At 42.1% G+C, this 20,914-nt stretch overlaps 1 protein-coding gene across 4 annotated transcripts in view; it reads right to left on the reverse strand.

The window, feature by feature from the left end:
• arhgap24 (Rho GTPase activating protein 24) overlaps window positions 1-20,914 on the reverse strand; it is a 573,751-nt gene that overhangs the window by 199,537 nt on the left and 353,300 nt on the right. The gene's annotated exons all lie outside the window — the stretch shown is intronic.

Raw genomic sequence — 20,914 nt, forward strand, 5'->3', positions numbered from 1 at the left:
TAACAAATTTGGAAAATGAGTTGGCAAATAAGGATGCTTCTTGCAGAACAGAAACTGCAGCAAACAATGAAGCGAGCAGAAGCATCATCAAAAGTAGAAGGTGAACTCGCCCTGAAAATCACAGCACTGGTGGCAGAGCAGAACATTTGAGACATTTAGAGACTCAGCTTGAACAAAGAATGGCTGCATTAGAGGATAAGAATATATCGATAAAAGAAGCTGAACTCTTAAGAAAACAACTTGAAGAGTCTCTTCATGATAGGAATTGGAAAATACAAACCATCTTCTTTTAACTACAAAATTTAAAGGAGCCATTACACTTTCGGAAGAGGAACAGGCAGCAATAGCCAAGATTGTGAGGGCCGGAATGAAGTTCACAGAGTTGTATAATGGATATGTTGAAGCCCAAGATCAATTGCTATTGGCAAAACAGGAAAATAAGAGAGTAAATAAATATTTGGATGAAATTGTGAAAGAAGTGGAGATAAAAGCTCCACTTCTGAAGCACCAGCATGAAGAATATGAACATGTGCAAACATTTGTGGCCTATCTCTCAGCTGAATGAAGGAAATACACCGCTTACAAAAATGCTCTGATGAGGCAAATAAGCCTGCTTCATGACTCAAAAGGGAGAATCAGAGATACAAAGTACAAGTGTCAGATCTTTTACAGCAGAATAGGGTGCTTTTGATGGAACTAGATGAGCGAGGAGATCATATTTTACGTGAAGATGAAGTTAGTTCCACTGACATAAGCAGTTCCTCTGAAGTGATTTCTCAGCATATCAATGTTGAGGAACTGCAAAAGGCAAATCAACAGCTGTTCATGAACTTGCTTGATAAACAGGAAAAGGAAGAGCAGGAAAATAAACCCTCTTCACATATTTACAAACTTACTCTGAATCTTGCAAATACCCTAAGTGAATTTGAATGACTTCATAAAGCAAGAAGTCATCAGATGCAACAGGTGAAAAGAGACTGACCACTGGATATAGATACTTTTGTTATGCAGACATGGTATTGTGTTTGTGTTTTTGTCTTTTTAAAAGGGGAAAGATGTGTTATTATGTGTGTAATTAAGAACTATTATTTCCCAGCATGAATAAGTGTGGTTGGGTGGAAATCAGAAGTGACATATGATGGGTGAAGTTGGTTGAAGCAGCTCAAAGAAAATAGAGTTGGTTAAGTAAAGTAGTTCTTATTGACTGTAGCACCCACGTTAAAGCAATTGCCTCACCTGTGCAGCATTCAGCTGGCGCCATCACAGGCATTAGTCTTCATTCCATTAAGAGCATCTACAATAGATGGTATCTCAAGAAAGCAGCTTCTATCCTCCTCACCACCCAGGCCATGCCCTCTTCTCACTGCTACCATCAGAAAAGAGGTAAAGGAGCCTGAAGATGTATACCCAATGGTACAAAAAACAGCTTCTTCCCCTCCATCATCGTATTTATTAATGGACAATGAACCACAGACACGACCTCACTTTTTACTCTTCTTTTACAATCATTTATTCATTTTTAAATAGTGTATTTAGAGAAATATAACACAGCAATTTGTACACCTGTAATGCACAATAATCCTGCCATAAAACAACAAATTTCATGACACATGTTCATGACAATAAATTCTGATTCTCATTGTACTTCCTGCTGTACTTTGTAAGTTTTCCCAAATCCTCTTCTGTTTCAAAACTTCTGCTTCATCAGAGATAGCTAAATTACTTAACGTACTGGAAACAAAATTCCACCTACTTGGATTCTGCAAGCAATCAGATCAAATAGACTTGGCCTTTCAGTTTTGCTTGTTTGAATTTTGCTCACTACCTTTCCAATGCAAGTCGATTCTGCAGAGATACTCCTTTGTTTGGTCTTTCTGTGGATTCAATTTTGTAACACAAAGGAGTCTGGAAAAACAACCAACTGAAAATCCTCACAAAGATTAGCGTATACAGAGCTGTTGTCATACCCACACTCCTGTTCAGCTCCGAATCATGGGTCCTCTACCAGCATCACCTACAGCTCCTAGAACGCTTCCACCAGCGTTGTCTCCACTCCATCCTCAACATTCATTGGAGCCACTTCATCCCTAACATCGAAGTACTCGAGATGGCAGAGCCCGACAGCATCGAATCCACGCTGCTGAAGATCCAACTGCGCTGGGTAGGTCACGTCTCCAGAATGGAGGACCATCGCGTTCCCAAGATCGCATTATATGGCAAGCTCTCCACTGGCCACCGTGACAGAGGTGCAGCAAAGAAGAGGTACAAGGACTGCCTAAAGAAATCTCTTGGTGCCTGCCCCATTGACCACCACCAGTGGGCTGATAGCGCCTCACAGTTCGGCGGGCAGCAACCTCCTTTGAAGAAGACCGCAGAGCCCACCTCACTGACAAAAGACAAAGGAGGAAAAACCCAACACCCAACCCCAACCAACCAATTTTCCCTTGCAACCACTGCAACCGTGTCTGCCTGTCCCGCATCGGACTTGTCAGCCATAAACGAGCCTGCAGCAGACGTGGACATTACCCCTCCATAATCTTCGTCCGCGAAGCCAAGCCAAAGAAAAAGAATCACCGGTCATCAAAACTCCCTAGTGCATAGGTACAGGATCAACACATTAAGACATCAGAGCAGAAATAGGCTATTCAGCCCATCGAGTCTGCCCCGCCATTTAATCATGAACTGATCCATTTTCCCACTCAGCCCCACTGCCCGGCCTTCTCCCGATAACCATTGATGCCCTGGCTAATCAAGAGCCCATCAATCCATGCCTTAAATACACCAATGATGGCCTTCAGTACTGCCTGTGGCCACAAATTCTGTAATGTTTCAATGAGATACCCCCTCATTCTCCTAAATTCACATACATACAGGCCAAGAGCTGTCAAACACTCCTAAAATTCTTAAGATTTGCAATAGTCGCAAAGCAAACTTTCAATCTCAAAAACGACAGAACTGAAGTGCATTTAGCAAAGGAAAGGAAGATTACAAATATATATATTATAAAATTGTTTTAAAATTGTGTTCGGCTTTCCAAAGAAATAGTCTTCTAAGTGCAAACCTTATCAATGGTAGACTTATGCAAGGTAGATTAAAATCTCTAATCAGCCCATCCCGATTCACAATTTCATTAGTCCTTTATCTTCAACATTAATGATAGGACTCAAGTGATAAGGTGGACAGAGGGAGAGTTAAGGAAGAATGTGTGGTATGACTGACAATGGCAACAATTCTGAGGAGATTTATGACCTACTGCTGTACATCTCAACTGATAAATGAAGGGATTAATCCATTTTCAAAGAACAAATTTGGGATCAACATATTTTTAAGGTTGACATCACAACCACAACGTGTTAAAGGAGCCAATGGTGTTTCATTTTAAAACCCTGCAACCGTGGGGTCTGGGCCCAAGATGGTGGAGACTGTGCTCGGCAGTGGCCTCAAGGGGTTATAGATTCTGGGGAAACAGAGGGCTGGTATGGAGCACAAGAAAATAGGGAGGTCACCCCCCCCCTCATTTGAGTAGGAGAATCAGAGGAAATGACCCCATGGGATGGTGACCACGGCAGCGGAACAGTGAGAGCTTCAGCAGCTGAAGAACACACAGGCTATTGGTGAATCAAGGTGAGGAACCCACATAGACTTAGACCACTGGCAACAGGACTCACACCAGGCTGCGTACTGGCTGGAGATGGGCTGAAGGGTACTATGTATAGGAACCAGGAGGCAAGAGGGTGCTGAGGGTACTGAAGGCTTCCTGATCAGGTTGGAAGATTGGATCTGGAGCTCGAGTTGTCGATGGTTTGGACTGAAGTCTGTGTGGCTGCAGGGTCACTGAAGACATCCTGATCGAGTGGGGAGGTCTGGATCTGGAGCTCGAGTTGTCGATGGTTTGGACTGAAGTCTGTGTGGCTGCAGGGTCACTGAAGACATCCTGATCGAGTGGGGAGGTCTGGATCTGGAGCTCGAGTTGTCGATGGTTTGGACTGAAGTCTGTGTGGCTGCAGGGTCACTGAAGACATCCTGATCGAGTGGGGAGGTCTGGATCTGGAGCTCAAGTTGTCGATGGTTTGGACTGAAGTCTGTGTGGCTGCAGGGTCACTGAAGACATCCTGATCGAGTGTGGAGGTCTGGATCTGGAGCTCGAGTTGTCGATGGTTTGGACTGAAGTCTGTGTGGCTGCAGGGTCACTGAAGACATCCTGATCGAGTGGGGAGGTCTTGATCTGGAGCTCAAGTTGTCGATAGTTCAGATTGAAGTTTGTGTGGCTGTGGAAGCTGCGGGGGCACTGCCGGTGAATTCCACAGATACTTGTGGCTCGGAGGTGGGGGGGGGGGGGCTACCTTTTGCTTCTCTTTCTTTGATTGTAAAGGTTGCTGGGCAATATCTGCTGATGGAAAATCTTTGGCTTACAGCAGACGAAATGCAATTTTGTGTAATATTACATTTCTATTTTATTACATGACAATAAAATAATCTTGAATTTTGAATCTTGAACTGAGATTTCCATTTTAACCTTGCTACGCTTTCCATTGCAAGAGGTAGGAGTTGTCATTAAATAAATATATATCGTGCATGCTCATGTCATGATGCAGGCATCAGGGAGAGGAGTTAGAAATGTGTCAAATATTCTCTTGTTACCTCAGTAGCATAATTAACCAAGAACAAGTCAAAAATTGAAATCCATGCCAGACTCCCTCAGTGCTATTAATGTTGTTATAATTTATCAGACATTATTATTACAAGATAAGCATGTAACATTAATATAGTTCTATTTTTAAGTTCTGCAGCAAGATTACATAATTTAAAAAATAATTAAATTATAGTGCCAGTGACTTGGGTTTGAATCCAGTGCTGTCTGTAAGGATTTTGTACCTTCAGCCCGTGACTGTGTGAGTGGCCAATGGGTGCTCCAGTTTCCCCCCACTCTTCAAAAAGCACTGGGTGTTGTTGGTTAATTGGGCAGCATGGACTTGTGGGCTGAAACGATGTGTTACCAATGCTCTATGTCTATAATTTAAATGTATACAGCACCTTAACAACCCCTTCCAGCCCATGACCCCATGTCACCCAATACCCCAATTTTACCTTCAATCCCTATATGGTTTGAAGGATGGGAAGAAATTGGAGCATCCAGAAGAAACCCACATGGTCACGGGGAGAACGTATAAGTTCCTTACAGAAACCCCCAGATTCGATCCTGGTGGTGTGATAGCATTGCACTAATTGCTACACTAAACTTGCTTCCCTTTCAATAAAGAAAATATTGGGCTTGATTGTGCAAGACTAAGCTTGCTGCTGGAGTTGGGTCGACATACTTCATAACTGGGCCAGTAGCTGAGTTTTTATGTCATGGTCCTCTGCAGCCTTGAGACCAGCAGTGAGATTTGAATTGTGCTCAGAGGCACAATATATAATGCTTTAATTGGTGGGGATTTCAATTTCCGTTTGGATCCAGTTTTGAATATTTCTACAAGATCAGTTAGAGAAACGAAAGCACCAAAAATGACACAATTTTTTATGAAGGAACTAATTTTAATAGATGCTTGGAGAAGATTATATCCAAAAGATGGAGATTATTCTTTTTATTCCAAACAACATGATTTATATACTACAAATGCCAATTTCGGCTAAATTGGAAGGAAGAATAATGGAATCTGAACACACAGCAAGATTGCTGTTGGACCATTCACCTTTGACTTAATCTATTATAATGCCTGATAAGCAGGCAGCGATATATAGATGGGGCTTAAATCCAACACTGTAGAAAAGGGCTGAATTTTGTGATTTTATCAGAGCTCAAATTAAATTAAATTGTTCTGTGAGACAAAGTGTCCTTCAACTGATGATAGTTTCATAATTTGGGATACATTAAAGGCTTACTTAAGAAGCCAAATAATTTCCTTTACCACAAAGGACAAAAAATAAACTATGACAAATTATAACAAGAAATAACTGTATTGGAAAAAAGATTATCAAAAATTTGGCTATCAAAAAAAATATCAAATATTGATAAATACGAAATTTGAATAAATCACAGACATATAAAATGGAGAAAATTATTTTAAGATCTATGCAAAAATATTATGAATTAGGTGAAAGAGCCCATAAAATTGTGGCCTGGCAGTTAAAGGCAGTAAAAACCTTATGAAAAATTAATGCAGTACAAATGGATAATGATAAAATTTCATATAAACCTGAAGAAATGAATGATACTTTTGGACAATTTTATGAAAAATTATATAAATCAGAATCATCGGGTGATTTAAAAAAAAGAGGAATTTTTATATAAGTGAATTATCAAAATGAAATCAAGAGCAAGCAGGTGGATTTAGACACCGCTTTTTTTCAAATGAGGAAATTAAAAGAGTTCTGAATTCATTCTTCTTTGGCTTGGCTTCACAGACGAAGATTTATGGAGGGGTAAATGTCCACGTCAGCTGCAGGCTCGTTTGTGGCTGACAAGTCCGATGCGGGACAGGCAGACACGGTTGCAGGGGAAAATTGGTTGGTTGGGGTTGGGTGTTAGGTTTTTCCTCCTTTGTCTTTTGTCAGTGAGGTGGGCTCTGCGGTCTTCTTCAAAGGAGGTTGCTGCCCGCCGAACTGTGAGGCGCCAAGATGCACGGTTTGAGGCGATATCAGCCCAATGGTGGTGGTCAATGTGGCAGGCACCAAGAGATTTCTTTAGGCAGTCCTTGTACCTCTTCTTTGGTGCTCCTCTGTCACGGTGGCCAGTGGAGAGCTCGCCATATAACACAATCTTGGGAAGGCGATAGTCCTCCATTCACAAATTAATAAATTACCATGAGAGGACAAATTCCCTGCCAAGTTTTATAAAGAATTTAAAGATTTGTTGTTACCTCTCATTATGAGGGTAGTAAATAAGGCAGCGGAATCACAAACGCTTCTGGAATCTTTCTCAACAGCTATTATTACAGTTCTAATCAAGAAAGATAAAGATCCATTAAAACCATCGTCATATAGTCCTGTTTCATTGTTACATACGCACTATAAAATTATAGCAAAAACATTGGCTAGCAGACTGCCACCACATTTACCAAAACTGACAAATCCAGATCAAGCTGATTTTATGATAAAAAGGCAATCAACCAACAAATTGAGTAGACTATTTAATATTATACATTTGGTGCAGTCCAAAGGGAATCTGAGTGTGGCCATGGCTTTGGATGCCAAGGAGGCATTTGATAGACTAGAATGGGATTATTTATTCAAAGTACATGAGAAATCTGGATTGGAACAATCATTTATTAATTGGATAAAAACACTTCATCTCCAGCTATGAGCTATTAAAAAAAAACTTGGGGAGAGAAACAGGGAAGAGTTGTGTCTGCTGAAAAAGATGCCACTGACCTCAAATTATCTCAGATATTTGGAAAATAATGCAACATTAGTCAATAAAGAAAAAAAAACAACTAATCTCCTTCTCATCCAGAGGTCTAGAATCTCAATTCAGATTATGGGATTTTGGATCATATACCTGATTTCACTGCTTGTAGAATCCAGGATCCAATTCCCCAAAGTAATATTGGGAATGTACTGCAAGGCTGGCAGAGGAGTATAATGGCAGATGTAGCTTCTTTCAGAGTGAATAACTAATTTGTATTAGTTTTGTTTTGAATCTCGGGCCACAACTAACATTGGTTATGTATCTTTATTGTTTCTATATAAAGTACACTGTTTGACTCACTAAGTTTCTCCAGCATTGTGTTTTTACTTCAATCACAGTGTCTGCGGACTTTTGTGTTTTACTCTTTTCAAAAATCTTCATGGTTTTCAGGTTAGATCCCATATCTAGTCTCTCAAGTAAGTCTAATTGTTCTGGGTGTGAGGCCTCATATCATTTCTGGCAAATTCCAGGATACAGCCCACAAAATCCTCCCCTCCCAGGTACATCCATCAAAGATAACTTCCTGGTTTGAAGTATTGGATGTTCCACAGAAATTTATGAAACAAGATGTGACCCAATATATCTGGTCTAAAATCTAATTCTTGGGGTCTCTATTATCTCAAGGACCGAGAATATATACGCAAGTTCAAGAACAGTATTACTAAAACCAACTAGTCTGAATACTGCAACTAATAGCATGAATTCACCAGGGATTGTCTGATCTTGGAAGCTAACCAGCCACAGGACTGGTCAGTACTTGGAGGGGAGACTGCCTAGGAACACCAGGTGCTGTAGGTCTCTGTGAGGGGCACTGGACAAAGCAGTGACTCTCTGTCTGCCTTACAGTAGACAAAAGCTAAAGAATTTCTTGTATGTTACATTCTAAATGTAGGATTATGTGACAATAATGGAGCCTTCACCTTTTATTAAACTTTGAAGTAGGTGCCGTGTTTCTCTGAAATCACAATGCCTGAATCAAGCTTCAGAAGCACATGAAGCACATATTTGGTGAGTGAACACTGACATCCTTTTATTAGAGGTGGGATATCCAAGAAGCTTTTGGACATCGAATAACTCTTCCAGGGAGTTGCATTTATTCTCAGTAAAGCCAAAGACCTCAAATAAAGTTTCAAGGTATTGGAATAAAACAAACCAGCACATCTATTTGAAGCATTTAGAATGTGCAAAGTGCATTAAAATGGAAGTAACAGAGCAAATTATTGGAAACCAAGGTGCCTGAACAATATGGGTGCTTTTGCTTGAAAATAGCACATTGATACTAAAGGTGTGTCCAAATATATAAAATCAAACTAATAAATAATAAATCATTCATACCACCAAGACAGCTTGATAGACAGCCAGGTTCACCACTATACAGAATCGGAATCCATTCTCATGAGCAACGCACGAAAATCAATGTTCTGCCGAAGTGTCAGAGTGCAAACATTCATATTATAAACCATCTTACAGAAATAAATGTAAAAAAAAATAATAGGGCACAAAAGGTAAGGCAGTGTCTTTGTTCATTGATTATTCATGAATCTGATGGCAGCAGGCAAGAAACTGTCCTTGTGCTCGTCTTTAGGCTCCTGTTCCTTTTTCCCTATGGTAACAGTGAAGAGGGTGTGACCTGGGTGGTGAGGGGTCTTTGAGGATAGAGACTGCTTTTTAAAGACACCACCTCATGTAGATGTCCTCGATGGAGTGAAGTTTGGTGTCTGTGATGTCGTAGGCCGAGTTAACAACCCTCTGGAGTTTTTTTTTCTTGTCCTGAGTTTTGACGCCTCCATACCAGACAATGATGCAACCAGCCAGAATACTCTTCCTGGTACACCTGTAGAAGTTTTTTTTTTATATAAGAGTCTTCAGTGACATACCGAATCTCCTCAGACACTTCACAAAGTATAGCCACTGGAGAGCGTTCTTCGCGATTCCATACAAATTACAAATAAAAATTGAACGTAAACATTCTGGTGTTTTGCATTCCAACATAGGTGAATGAGGGTAGATCTCATTGAGACATTTGATTTGTTGAAAGACATGGACAGAGTAAATGTACAAAAATTGTTTCCCATGGTGCAAGAGTCTAAGACAAGAGGCCACAACCTCTGGATTGATGGACGTCCACTTAGATCAGAGATGTGGAGGTATTTCTTTAGCCAGAGGGTGGTAAATCTGTGGTATTTATTGCCACAGATGGTCATTGATGGGTCTACTGCTACAAACTGTGGGAGCAACTTCAGTTCAATGAAGTTGATGGAGATAGGGATCAAAGACTTGAGGAGACCAAGTATTGCTGTAGGTACCTAGCAAATCAGACAGCATTTACAGGTAGAAATGGTCAGTCAACATTTCAAGTGGGAAGTTTTGATATATGGTTCCAATCTGGAATGTTGACTGACCACTCTCCCCCCCATGGATGCTGTCTGACTTGTGGAGTTCCTCAGGCAATTCTTTGTTTGCTCAAGACTCCAGTATCTACAGCTTTTGTACTTTTTTGATATTGAAATCTTTTTCAAGGTGGGAGTGGGTGGGGAGTAATTTATGCTTCAATCAGGTATCAGGGCCTTTGCCAGTTCTGGTGGTTGGGCTGAGTGGGTAGGTTGGTATCATGGTGAGACAGGGAAGGAGTGGTTAACCCAAAGGAGAGGAGGCATGCAATGGAACTCAGCGGCATAGCAGCAGCGAATACAGAGGATGGGGTGGATGAATTTTTAGGCTTTCAAGTGCCGGTAGAAGCACTTGAAAGCAACAGTAGAGATTGTGAGAGTTTGGCTAAATAATACATAGGTGCTGCATTCTGGAGGGGGTAAGAGAGCTGCTGCCTCAAAGCTTCAGCAATCTGAGTTCATTCCCAACCTCCCCGGAGTCTGCATGTGTCTCCTTTGGTTTTCTCTAGGTGCTTTAGTTCTGCATTTCCTTCTGCTGATACTGGCTGCTGTAAATTGTGTGTGGTAGAGTGGCAGGATCTGGGGCCAGTTAGAATGGGGGGGTGGGGCAATGGGGAATATAATAGATTTAAGATAGCATTTAAGACAGAGATTGATGCTCCGGCTAATCAAGAACCTATCAAAGATTATGGAGAGAAGGCTGGGCATTGGGGCTGAGTAGAAAAATGGTTCAGCTCATGATTAAATGGTGGGGTAGACTCGATGGGCTGAATTACCTATTTCTGTTCCTGTCTTACGGTCACATAATTGACTGGTCGATGTAATCTCAATGTGCTGAAGGTCCTATTTCCATGTTATACCTCCCTATGACTCCATAACAAATTAAATGACTTATGAATGTGCTGCTAGGACAAGCAAAAACAGTCATGCCTTTATGATCAATATTCTCTCATATCCATTCCTTCTCTGGTACCTTTCACACAGTCTAAGGGAAAAGTATAAGTAGAATTTTCTCAAAACATTACTCCAGCAACAAGCAAGTACAATACTATACAGACTATATACAAGTCAGTAGATTTCACCCTTCTCGAAAAATAGGATATTAAAAAAGGTATTCAACAAAAAAAGTGTGGAGAAGAGGTGGAGTCAACATACAAATTATTTCTTGAATATACTGAGAGAAGTGCCATGATCATGCTTTCCAATAGGACCATAAATTTAGTTAAAAGATTGCTCCTATTCTTCAATGACAAGCTTTTACTACTAAAAAAAAAATGCCAAGATGTATGCCACATCGATGCAACAGCAATTGGCTTTAACTTCTTTTTGGTAAAAATGAGTTATTCACAAACTACAATGTGGAAGTTTTTGCTTTTATGTGAAATGTTGGTGGCTGCTTAGAATATTAAACTCACACTAAATACCTAAATACTTAACTTTCAGTGAATGGTAATGATTGCTAAAAGGTCATTGATATTCTCGTCCTTCACAAATGCAGGCTTACATTCACATCAATAAACTTGTTAGTAGACTAACAAGCTGTAGAAAATTATGTGGAAGAAATTTCTGCAAAGTTAAGAGTACTTTTATCTGTCAGTAAAACAAATTTACCTTGACAGATCCGAGGTTCAATCCATGATGGTTTGAAGCAGCCAAGTCCCATTATTACTTGTGGTATATTCTGTCCATGGCTGTTCCCTGCACCATTTATTCATTGGCTGGTAAGGAATCCACAGTGACAGCCCCTATCTGCCAGAGCAACAAAGCTGAATGTACTGGCCCCCTCCACAGCTCTCCTCCAATGCATGCTTGTGTACTACCACCAGAATTAGACACTCCTTCATAACAATTCCCAACCTTTAATCTGTGCTGTTGCCTCACCAAATATAAACTGCTGTCCCCCTTCATCTGGGAGATCAACACTAATTACAGATACAGATAAGTAAGATTGACCTGATAAATCAATTGCACTTTGGCTGACTTTCACATTGGCATCTGCCACAGTGTCCTCAAAGTGATTAAACATAATCTTTGCATTTTGCACAATTGCTAATTCTTTTTGCAGATTATTGTGCCTGAGTTTAGAGTTATAAACCCCAGATTGTTTAGTATCTATTTATAGGCTCTTCGCCAATCAAAAACAGACTGCTTGTCACCTTGAATACACCCGCCCTATTTATATGCATTCTGTACCTTGCAAACTTCTAATACCTGCAGTTTTTATTTTATTGTGTAAAATACATAATTAATGATTCCCCCAGTAGCAGAAAAGGATTTGTGGTCTTTTCTTCTTTACCATAGGTGTTGCCCTTGTTCTCTTCAACCCTTCAATTCAATCTCTTCAAGATTGTTTCCTCACATTGACATCCCAGTGACCAGCCACTTCAATTCCACTTCTCACTCCCACACCAACATGGCCTTGTACACTGCCAGACTGAGGTCAGATGTAAATTGAAGGAACAGCACCTTGTATTCTGTTTTAGCAGTCTCCAACCTGATGGCATCAATTTCAACCTCCAATTTCAGATGCCCCCTCGCTTTTTCATGTTCCCATCTCTAAGGCTACATTCTTCCTTCTCTTTCCCCTCCCACGCTCTCCCTCGCTGCCTGTCTCCAACTCCTTTCCTTCCTCCTGTCAGAGTGCATCTTTATCAGCCCTCTGCCCCTTTCCACCATCACCTCAGCTCCTTTCTTTCCTTCCCCCTCCACCTCTGTTCACCTTTCAGTTTGTGCTTCTCCCCCTGCATCCCCACCTCTCACTTTTATTTAGCAGTCCATCCATTTCTTAGCATTACTGATGAAAGGTTTATAGCCCGAAACGTCAACTGTCTATTGCTTTCCACAGATCCTGCCTGACCTGTTGAGTTCATCCAGCACTTTATTGGCACCACTTTTCCAACATCTTCGGACTTCTTTATTTGAAGAATTTGAATTTATTTGTACTCCTCTCTCTACACAAATGCTGAATATTTACAGTATTTCCTGTTCTTCTTTCAAATTTCTAATACCTGCAGTTTTTATTTTATTTTTGAATGTAAAATGCACGATACCACATCAACCTAGTTGCCATCTTGGATGTATCCAGACCAAAACCGATTCTGCCAGCACCTTGGAGAGAAAGTCCTTCTGCTGGCACTGTCCAACAATATCTGCAGGGTGTTGGGAGGCTTCGTTTGGGCAAGGATAACAGTCACCTTGCAGCACCATGAGGTACCAATCCGAGTTGATTTAGACAGATGGTAACAAGAACATGAAATTCCCCAAGGCCATTGCCCAAAAATGAATCCTGGCAACTGTTGCCAAACTTGCTTCCAACTGGTCACATTAACTGTCAGTCTTCTGAGGACCCTAGCCTGGGTTAAAATACAGAAATGCTGGAGGAACTCAGAAGGGCTCGCAGTGTAATAAGAGGCAAAGATATATATATGTAAAAAAATGGTGGGACAGTCAGAGCTCCAGCAACGGCAGTACTGGCACTGGTGTGGAGCTGTGGAGAGCAGGGAGAGGAGACACAGCGCTGCTCCACGGGATTCTACCAATCCTCCTACTGTCAGGTCCATAGAAGCTTTGAAACTCATGTTAAATGAGATGACAGTGGGTTTTTTTTAAAAACCCTGTGATCACGGGGTCCAGGACCAAGATGCCGACCTGTGTTCGGCAGCAGCTTTGAAGGCTTGCAGACTTCGAGGAAGCGGAGGACTGGTGCAGGACACTAGAAAATGGGGAGGCCAATCCCTGTTTGAGAAAGAGAAGCTGAGGAGATGACCACAGCGGTTGACCAGTGATGGAATCCACAGCTGAAGAACACATAGGTGGTGGGCTGTTCATGACTGCGGTCAAAAGGCTTATGCAAAGCTACAGACTGCTGGAGACTGACTCAAGACTGACGGAAGGGATACCAGGTATCGCATCTGGGATGTGAGAAGGTGATGAAGGCCCTGATGGCTTCCTGATTGTTTCAGCAGTTTGGATCAGGATCTTGGGTTGCCGATGATTTTGAAACTTTAGACTGAAGGCTGTGTTGGCTGCAGAGGCTGTGGGGTTGTTGGAGGCGAACCCATGGATACTCAATGACTCTGGGGGAACTCACTATTGCTTCTCTTTCTCTGACTGCAAGGGGTGCCAGCAATTTCTGCTGATGGTGAATCTTTGCCTAGCTTATGGCTGACTACAGTCAATTACATGTAATATTATAACTGTTTTATTAAATGTCAATAAATGAATCTTGAATCCTGAATAACCTATGTTTAGAACCTGAGCCTTTTGAAGAAGGGCTCAACCTGAAACATGGGTTATAAATCTTTACCTCCTATGGACACTGCGAGACCTGCTGAGTTCCTCCAGCATTTTTGAGTTTTTACTACAATCACATTGTCTGCAGAATTTTCTGTTTCATCCCACCCTGGCACCCTGAGTTGCACTGCCTGTTCACATCCCTTTTTTTCTCAAATCCTCTTTTTTGAGGCAGGCAGAATCATGGCATCTGCCAATTGGCTCAACAGAAGGCGTGAACCATTGACATTTGCAAAGGTTCTATTGAGAACGGGTAACATTTCAACGTAGGGAGGAGACAAAATAATGACTGATCAGCCATGCAATATCCATCTAGTAGGAATACACAGGCATGAGAAAGACAATACGGGATGCATCATGTACAGAGTCGTTTGTGCAATCTTTCATCTTTTTATCTCCTCGAACCAAACTTCACCATATGTAACCTCAGTTTAAGTTCATTTGTCACAAAAAGACATTGTACAGTGAAAAAGGTTCTTCTGCAAATAGCCTACCAGGTCATTTCTAACATTGTGGCAGCCGTGCAAAGAGCATGATTTACAGAGTATCACATTACAATGGAAAGGAAAATCAATCAGAACCAAGCATGAGAGCATGAGTTATGGGCTTCGTTCACGAGCCTGATGGCTGCAGGGAAGAAATTGTCTCGAATCCAGGTGTATGATTTCACCTGTTGGGAAGATAGAGAAGAAAGTGTGCCCACGGTGTGATGGGCCTTTCAGGGTATTGGCTGCCTTTGAGACAGTGGAAGCAGCTCCCATTCCATACAATGATGCATCCAGTAAGTGTGTTTTTGATGGTACACCTGAGGGACAGAAGGACATGCCGAACTTCCTTGGCCTTTCAAGAAAGTAAAAGTATTGGTGCACTTTATTGACCATCACATCAAGAGCTTGTTCCAGGTCAGGTCATTGCAGATATCTCTTTCTAAGAACTTGAAGCCATCTATTATTTCAACTTCAGCACCATTGATGAGGACAGAAGTGTTTCCAGAATGGAAGGAAAACTAACTCTGACCTTCTCAGTGCAAGATCATGTTCACCAGTCTAACTCAGAGTCACATTGTCATTGAAATAAATCACCATATTCACATAATAAATCCTTGTGTATGACCTTGCTGTGAATCCTTTTGGGGACAGAATACAAGAAGATGTACAACATTTCTTAATTTGCTGAGATAAAAATATCAGTCCCATACCTCCAGTTCTGGCACCAAATGAATAGTACTTTGGATCCTGTAACCTCAGCTGATTTGACTTGAACCCAGCAAACAGGCATTCTCCAGACCCAGACTTCACCGCACCAGAATCCTCTCCTCCCACACATAATTCAATGTCAGAGGATTGATTGTGGAAGGAAAAGACTTGGGTAATGTCAAAACATCAAATAACTCCTCAGCTCCAATCAGTCCGTGCTCTCCTCCACAGTTAAATTATTGATACTAAGGTACTTGTGCTGATTAATGCAATTTATTTCCCAACACTCAGATCCGAGTTCTCAACTCCCATTTTAAAGCTTTCGACCATTTCCCTACTCATTTTATTCAGTCCTGTTTACATTGTACTTTTGCTCTTCAACCCATTGCATTCCCCTTCAATTCTCTGACTATGTTTTCTCCCACTACCTTCCCAGGCTTCGATCTTCCTTGAAAAGTGCATACCTAACACAACTTTACCCACAACAGGGTGGGTTATCTTAACTCAAGGCTCTCTTCTGCTATCTCTTCTCTGCTTCCTATTTACATCTGAAAGAAATTATAAATGCATTAATAATTTAATTTTAGAGAAACAGCACTGTAACAGGCCCTTCCTCCACACGAGTTCCACCCAAATACACCCTTGCAAGCAATTGACCTACTATTCCCGTACATATTTGGAATGTGGGAGGACACCAAAGCACCCGAAGGAAACCAATGTGGAAATGAGGAGAGTGTACAAACTCCTTACAGACAGTGCCGGATTAAAATAAGTTCGAAACAATCCAACACTGCAACTGTTTTTCTTATATCCATTCAAAATACACATTTTGGCTCCCATACCTGGCCCAGTAATTTCCATTATTCTTCCTACATTTATTTATTTTTAAGTAAATTCCTCTTACCTGTCACCATATTTCCCTTCTTTCTAACATACATTCAGAGGTGGAGAGGGTGAGCAAATTTAAGTGCTTGGGACTCATTATCTTGGAGGATCTTTCCAGGATCCAATACACTAATGGCATCTTGAATAAAGCACAACAGTACCTTTACCTTCTCAGGAGTACACAGAGGTTTGGTATGACATTGGAAATACTGGAAAATATCTACAGATGTGTGGCGGAAAGTGTGCTGGTCGACTGCATCAGAGTCTTGAGTGGGGTCACCAATACACCTGAGTGGAAAGCCCTGAAAAAGGTAGTAGACACAGCCCAGTACATCAGAGGCAAAATCCTTCCAACCGAGAACATCTACAGGGAACTCTGCCTCGGAGAGAAATAGCGATCATCAAGGATCCACATCACCCAGCACACATTACGTTCTCACTGCTACCATGAGGAAAGAGGTATAGATGCCACAAAGCATACAACCAGGTTCAGGAACAGCTGCTACCCCTCCACCATCAGTCTCCTCAACAACAATTTAATTAGGGATTCATTTAAGGATTTGACACTTACTTTTACACTTTATTTTTTTCCACCTCTATATTGCACCAGCTTGTTTGGATTTCTTTATTTGTTAAAATTTATCTTCTTGAGTAACGTGTTTTGCATTACCAGTAAGTGGTGATTCTGCCTTGACCTCAGGAAAACTCTGACAATAAATTTTAACTTCGAACTTTGATATTAACTTAGATGTTGCCCACTTATGTGAAATGTCTCTCAGCAGGTGTGCCTCCTTGTGAATGAATGATTGGCACTGAAGTACGTGAAGAAAATGATTGGCTTCACATTCATGATTTCCTCTGGGCTCTCGCTTCACCCTTCACCTGAACTCTTTTCACCCTAGCCCATTACTTGTCAGATTTCAACACCACCTTCTCCAGAGAGCATCAGCCTCCAACATCTTTTCTAGCTATCAAGATGATGAAAAATTGATGAGAAACTCAACTGTCAATATTCTGGAAAGGTGATGTTTGCTCACAATGGTTCTGAGATTAAGGAAATTGTTTAAACAAATAAATAATAGAATCCCTTGACAATTTGCTGAAAGTGACTTTGAAGGATCATGAGGCACAGAGAAAAAGATGTGATGTGTATCAATGTTTTATACTGTTCTGAGCTGGGCTCCTAGTTGTGTAGATAACTCAGTTTTCATTTTCAGCTTTGAGAGAACATCTTTGCAAAAGAGCACTTTCATAAATTCATCTTAAATATCATATTCAATCCCATTCCCCTGGATCAGTCTACAGCTGATAGTAAAATCCAATCCAAATTTGGATCTATCTGCAGCCCACAGTTAAATTTAATTCTAAATCTGGATCTGACTACAGGCAGAATAAAATCCTCTCCAAACCTGGACCAATGTATAGCCTGTAGTAAAATTCTCTCCAAACTTGGATTAGTCTTTAGCCTATAGTAAAATCCTCTCCAGCGGTCTCCAGCAACCCACACCTTCCACGAGTTCCTTGCCTTGAGTCACCAGCAGTGCGTCACATGCGCTGGTCGCTCAGCCGCAGAGCCCCCTCACTGGTTCACCGCTGTGATCACCGTGGGTCATCTTCCCTGCTTCTCCCTCTCAGACAGAGCGTGATCATCCCATCCTCTAGTGCCCTGCACCAGTCCTCCACTTCGCCGGAGCCTGCAGCCCCTTGTGGCACCTGCTGATTCATAGGCACTTTGACGCAGACCCGCAATCGCAGGATTTCAAATAAAGACTCCTGTCAACTCCCGCAACGGGTCGTTCAAAGTTTGTACGGAGGCAACAGCAGTCGACTGAGTGGCTGGACCCCGCGGGAGTACTGCACATCTGCTCCCTCGATCCCCGCTGGTCTGCACCAGTGGAAGCACTGCCGCTACAGCGGCTCCATCAACACTGCCATCGACACTGATGATTGGCTCATCTCCGTTATTGGGTAGATACCCAGCTCAGAACAGTATAAAAGATTGATACACGTCACATCTCTTTAAGCCCCGGACATCACTCCACGCCAGGTCATCGCTGGAGGAGTTGCGGGTATGGTGTGCACTACACTGAATTGTACTGTAGTACTGGAATAAAGAACAGTGCTTACAGAGAGCTGCTCCCCCAACGGTTCAGGGAATCGAGAGTGGGTTTGAAAGTCCCTGGCTGTGAGTGTGTACACGTATGGAAGAGTGTGGTAGGGCAAGCAGCCACTGGTATCGGAGTCCCTTGTGCCCGATGTGCCTACTTGCACTGTCATAGTTTTTGTCTCATACTGTGTAGAAGATAGGTGGCCACTAGTATTGTAGTCCAACCTGGACGGTCAACCAGTTTACCTATCTCGGCTGCACCATTTCATCAGATGCAAGGATCGACAATGAGATAGACAACAGACTGGCCAAGGCAAATAGCGCCTTTGGAAGACTACACAAAAGAGTATGGAAAAACAACCAACTGAAAAACCTCACAAAGATAAGCATATACAGAGCCGTTGTCATACCCACACTCCTGTTCGGCTCCGAATCATGGGTCCTCTACCGGCATCACCTACGGCTCCTAGAACGCATCCACCAGCGTTGTCTCCGCTCCATCCTCAACATCCATTGGAGCGCTTTCATCCCTAACGTCGAAGTACTCGAGATGGCAGAGGTCGACAGCATCGAGTCCACGCTGCTGAAGATCCAGCTGCGCTGGGTGGGTCACGTCTCCAGAATGGAGGACCATCGCCTTCCCAAGATCGTGTTATATGGCGAGCTCTCCACTGGCCACCGTGACAGAGGTGCACCAAAGAAAAGGTACAAGGACTGCCTAAAGAAATCTCTTGGTGCCTGCCACATTGACCACCGCCAGTGGGCTGATATCGCCTCAAACCGTGCATCTTGGCGCCTCACAATTTGGCGGGCAGCAACCTCCTTTGAAGAAGACCGCAGAGCCCACCTCACTGACAAAAGGCAAAGGAGGAAAAACCCAACACCCAACCCCAACCAACCAATTTTCCCCTGCAGCCGCTGCAACCGTGTCTGCCTGTCCCGCATCGGACTGGTCAGCCACAAACGAGCCTGCAGCTGACGTGGACTTTTACCCCCTCCATAAATCTTCGTCCGCGAAGCCAAGCCAAAGAGTCCAACCTGTAGTAGAGTAATCAAGTTTCGTTTGACATCTTTTCTTGCTTGCCTTCCATGTGTTCAATAAAGTTAGGTTTGATTATAAAGCTTGTGTCCAGACTTGTCTATCTGAGAACCTACCAAACTTGAGACTTTCCAAACCCAACAGTTGTGCATTTGGATTTTCAGTAGGCTTATCGCAAGATGCCACACATGAGGCTACTGTGTTAAGAGGCCATGATAATAACATGAAACATACTAGCACGGGTAGAGGATTGGGAGAGAATCGGAATACAGGAATCATATTCTTGTTGGCTGCCAGATGTTAATGGTGTTTCACAGGGGCCACTTCTTTTTATATTGTATATTAATGATTTAGATTATGGAATCAGTAGCTTTGTGGCCAAGTTTGCAGATGATATGAAGGTAGGTGGAGGAGCAGGTCATGGTTAAGAAACAAGGAGGCTACAGAAGGAAGGACTCAAACAGATTAGGAGAACGGGCAGAGAAGTAGCAAATGAAATAAAATTTCAAAAAGTGTACAGATATGCTCTTTGGTAGAAAATAAATGAGCAGACTCTTTTCTAAATAGGAAAAAAACTGAACATACTTGGATGCAAAGAGACCTCAGAGTCCCTGTGCAGGATAGCCTGAAGGTAAACTTGCAGGTTGAGTCAGTGGTGAAGATGGCAAATGTAATGCTGGCATTCATTTGAAGAGGAATAGAATATAAGTGCAGGGATGTGATGTTGAGGCTTTATAAGGCACTGGTGAGACCTCACTTGGAGTATTGTGAGCAGTTTTAGGCTTCTCATTTAAGAAAGGATGTCGTGATGTTGTAGAAGGTTCAGAGAAGGTTTGCAAGGATGATTCAGGGAATGAAAATGTTATCATATGAGGAGCATTTCACAGCTCTTGGCCTATATTCAGTAGAATTTAGGAAAATGAGAAGAATCTCATGGAAACATTTTGTATGTTATAAAGCATGGAGTAGGAAGGTCATTTTCCATCGTGGGAGAGTCTAAGACAACAGGACACAATTTTCTGGATTGAAGGGTGGGTCTGCTTAAAACAAGGCAGGGGGATTTCTTCAGTCAGAGTGGCAAATCCGTGGCATTTGTTGCCACAGGTGATTGTGGAGGCCAAATCATTAGATTTATATAAGGCAGATATTGATGGGTTCTTGATTAGACAGGCCATCAAAGGTTATGGGGAGAAAGTGGGGCAGTGGAGCAGAGTTGGAAAATGGTTCAGCTCAGGATTGAATGGTGGGGCAAACTCGATGGGCTGAATAGCCAAGTTCTCCTCCTATGTCTTATGGTCTTATTGTGTCATGGGTTATGATATCAATGCTGTGACAGACAGACATGCGATACTGACATATTATGTTAATTTTAATTCAGACATACAGTAACAAGACCCACTCAGCCCAAAACCCTGTGCCGCCAAAATACACCCAATTGACCAAAAACCTCATTCATTTTTTGAAAGGTGTGAGGAAATCAGAGCATCCAGAGACACAGGGAGAACAAACAAACTTCTGACATGCAGCCCCAGATTCAAATCCAGCAATAGTGATGTGCCAACCACTAGGCTAATCATCCCACACATCTACACTGTA

This window comes from Narcine bancroftii, chromosome 3, assembly GCF_036971445.1.
Source record: "Narcine bancroftii isolate sNarBan1 chromosome 3, sNarBan1.hap1, whole genome shotgun sequence".
Classification (NCBI taxonomy): Eukaryota; Metazoa; Chordata; class Chondrichthyes; order Torpediniformes; family Narcinidae; genus Narcine; species Narcine bancroftii.